At 43.1% G+C, this 3,613-nt stretch overlaps 1 long non-coding RNA gene across 1 annotated transcript; it reads right to left on the bottom strand.

Annotated features, from left to right (window-relative positions):
* Positions 1 to 430: 430 nt before the first annotated feature.
* Positions 431 to 3,330, bottom strand: LOC147751857 (uncharacterized). Its single transcript, XR_015315746.1, has 2 exons — positions 2,103 to 3,330; positions 431 to 1,428 (listed from the first exon to the last, which is right to left on the bottom strand). It is a non-coding gene; the product is annotated as an uncharacterized LOC147751857 (long non-coding RNA).
* Positions 3,331 to 3,613: the final 283 nt, after the last annotated feature.

The following is a 3,613-nucleotide window of genomic DNA, read 5'->3' as shown; positions in this document are numbered from 1 at the left end:
TACAACCTTTCAGTCAGAACTGGAATAGATCTTTTCAAATGCCCCTTACTAACGAAAACCAGCGGTGGCATCCTAGCCAGCTCTCCTCAAGAATAAATGCGGCAATTCTAGGCATCGACATTGCCTGCCATATTGGTGTACAATGGCTCTAGCTCTATATTCTGCAGCCTCGTTTGATGTGGCACATCCTTTAAATTACTTGATCGTAGACGACAAGGAAAACAAGGCGCACTTAGTGCTCATAAAGAACGGCTGATGATAAACCTATAGAAAAATAGGAGAAAGAATTGCACGGAGTCCGTCAGGAAGACTATTATAATAGTTTTCGATAGCGTTGTCGCTAGCTCGATATGCAGTCGAAGTAGTTTACCATAAAACAGTATACTTTAGCTAGTGTTAGGCTTTTTCAATGCAGAGACGAGATGACAGCTTAAAAAAATTCGCGTTGTTTACTTGTTTATTATCACAATTAAAAACAGAGACTCAGGATTTAGACGGAACAAATCCAAGATTAGCTTCCAGCTGGCAAACGTTACAACCTATGTACAGGTTGGGACGGTCTACATTTCGGTTCTTCTTTCACCTTAACATTCGTTTTTACCATGTCAGATTGCCGTCAAGTTAGACATAGATCTGTTTCCAGGCTGATCCTATTCGTGCTATAATTAAGTTATTATAATCACTATAACTAGTACAGTATACGTGAAGCTTATGACGGATGCAGTAGAGAATTGCTTAACAATTTGATTAAATATTAGTTTCTTTTGCTCCAGTCCGGCATAATGAAAACATGGCTGGATTCACTAATATACTATACAATATGCATGCGCGCGTGCAGTATGACATAGTTTCCCTTACTCATTCTTACCCACGGTGCCTCTTTACTCATCATTTCGGGCGGTGCCATTACTTTTTGTAATTGTTTATTGTTGTCGTTATAGCTCTACGTGTGCGTGTCTGTTTATGACACTGGCGTATTTTCTCGACTGAATCAGGCGGCCGGATCGCTATAGGCGAGTCGGTGCGGGCAGCTTTAATAATCTAGCGTTAACTGGAGCTGCACGGCCATGGCCATGCTTGATTTGGTATTGTGGCTGTCTTCACTGGTTTGTATGTCTCCGCGTGCATGTTTGTATGCTGTCAATGCGTCGTATGTTATCCATCTGGCGGAGCGTAGCCTCGTTCTTCGAGAATAAAAACAGTAACAGCGAACAGTAGCTCGGCACCGGTACGAAACGCGTACTTTAACGGGACTGGACGTCAGCCCTCGAACGCAGCTACCTTTCAATGTCAAGAAGAGGTGACTGCAGGACGTTAGTTGACCGGGTGTGTTACCGGATGACCGGATGCGGCAGCAATCAGCTCAGGTGACACTGGCGTTATGAGTCGTCTCTGCAGGAAAGGCCGCTCGTGCCCTCAGCGCCTATTCTATAATATTAAAGTGTACGATTTTATATAAGTAGTCAATTGAACTGATACGTACGTATATCTCACGAGCTATATATATATATATATATATATATATATATGACTTGACTTACTATTAAAAACATCCGCATTTAATCCGTATCAAAAACGTACCGAGTAAGTAAGTCACATACATCGAACATTTCGCGGGGCCTATTATATGAAGTTTGGCTACGTCTGACGTACATAGTAATGCAAAGCAAATAGCGCAGAAGACAAAAGACGTGTGCGGGTATACTTTGTACTATTGCGGCAATATATACGTCCTTTTCTGCGTCCTGGCTCTTCTGCGTGCTGTTTTTGAGGAATAAAATGGTAAATGGATAAATATATAGTTCGTTCATTAATGTTGACTAAACAAAGTCACGACCAAAGCCATGGCAATCAGTCACAAAGAAGCACCTTTCATCGACGATAGCCATCTATCTGTGTATCTAAAAAGCTCCAGCCTAAAGTATTTCACCCCAAATACTACTAATACCAGTAACAAATGAAGTCTTCCCATATGATCTAGCCTGTTTTATTAGATTCAGAGCATGCTTAGATAAATCAGCAGTAATCCTCTCTGGAGTTTCATAGGTGTGTAGCAACTAGGTGAGACAGATTGCGTATTACAGACATCACTTTATACTTACACCTTTCTCGTGAAATTATTCGACTACAGTTCCCCACAGGTGAGAAGGCGGCTGCAACTGTCGCGGGGGTTGCAAAGGCACTGGGACAATTTCATGTGAGCATCCATATACATGTTATACGTACGGTGAGTAGACCTAGATGATCAGTTATCGACGAGACTTCCTAACACTCATAAAAGTGATTTGAAATGATAATTTTCAACTTATTCTTGCGAGATGCATAATTGTAGACTTATATCGGTAACAGCTCAGTCAACCATCATTAACCATATCCATTATAAGTACCGAGACAATCTTTAAAACTATTACTAGATAACTGTAGACAGGAGACTTCTAGTCTCCTGTCTGCCATTATGAAAAGAGTGAAGGCCGGCAAGCAATATATTGCTTCACCGACCTTCATCTTTGCCGATCTTGAACAAGCGAGTGAATTACAACGATAATAATTACAGTAAAACGCTGATATGTTAGACCTTTTTGAAGTTGCTTATATATAATAGCAGGCCGTATTATAGCTTTTAAACTCCTTAATCTGCTGCAGGCGCCTTCGTCGATACTACATATTGTTGTGGCCAGAGTTGCTGTCGTGGTTAACGGCGACTCCGACGCTGAGGCTGATATGGGAGCCGCTACAACAACCGTACATTCACATCTCCGTTCTACCCAGATGTTGTTACTGAAGCTGCCTGTCACTGGGCTCCATGCCCTCTAAATCTACCGCCACCAAAACACGTTAGTCTTGACAACCGACGATTGATTTGGAAACGAGGTCACGTCATTATTGTTCGTACAACCGTTCACGTTCTCAGCGGCGGCGGCGGCGGCGGCATAGGCGTCGGCAGAGTCTACTCAAAATCAAACGGCGCACAGATCTAGTACCGTTGAATATGTAGGGTACAGGGAGTGGCGGTAGGGGAACCACCACCGTTTTGATGTCAGCTCGAAACAAAAGCGACATGAACAGCGCCAACCGGCGCCTAACGCAGGCAGCAATGACCTTTTTTGGGAGTGGATCTCACGTACACAAATAGACAGATAGGCAAACCGACACACAGACACAAACCCCATTCAAACACACAGAGTAATACACTTTACACGCAGTACAAGATAGAGGATGAACAATAGCAGATGGCGTTACCGTTGTCAGTGGATTTTCATTCTTAACTCTGCCACTGTTAAGACATTGTTGGGCCGCCTACACCACATACGGCGCCGACATCATCGCGACCCGACGTCCAAACGGTCTATGAACGCTGCTTGAACTGCTGACAACTTACAATCATGTAACTCAATATTTCTCGCCAAAGGGGCAGTTTTTGTCTTGCCTGAGACGTCTCTAAAAGAATAATAATAATCGCGTGCGGACAGCGGCAGTGTTCAGCTGTTCACACCGTCAAATATCGCTCTCACTCAAAACTGAGCAAAAAAAAGACTGCTATTGATCATGGCAAGGTTCCATTGTCTCTCAAATTCTGAGGCCGTGTATTTGAATGTATAGAGCCCTTTTCCCT

This window comes from Varroa jacobsoni, unplaced genomic scaffold (assembly GCF_002532875.2).
Source record: "Varroa jacobsoni isolate VJ856 unplaced genomic scaffold, vjacob_1.0 contig02321, whole genome shotgun sequence".
Classification (NCBI taxonomy): Eukaryota; Metazoa; Arthropoda; class Arachnida; order Mesostigmata; family Varroidae; genus Varroa; species Varroa jacobsoni.
Note: the sequence above shows the minus strand (reverse complement) of the source record. Positions and strands in the feature narration are given on the sequence as shown.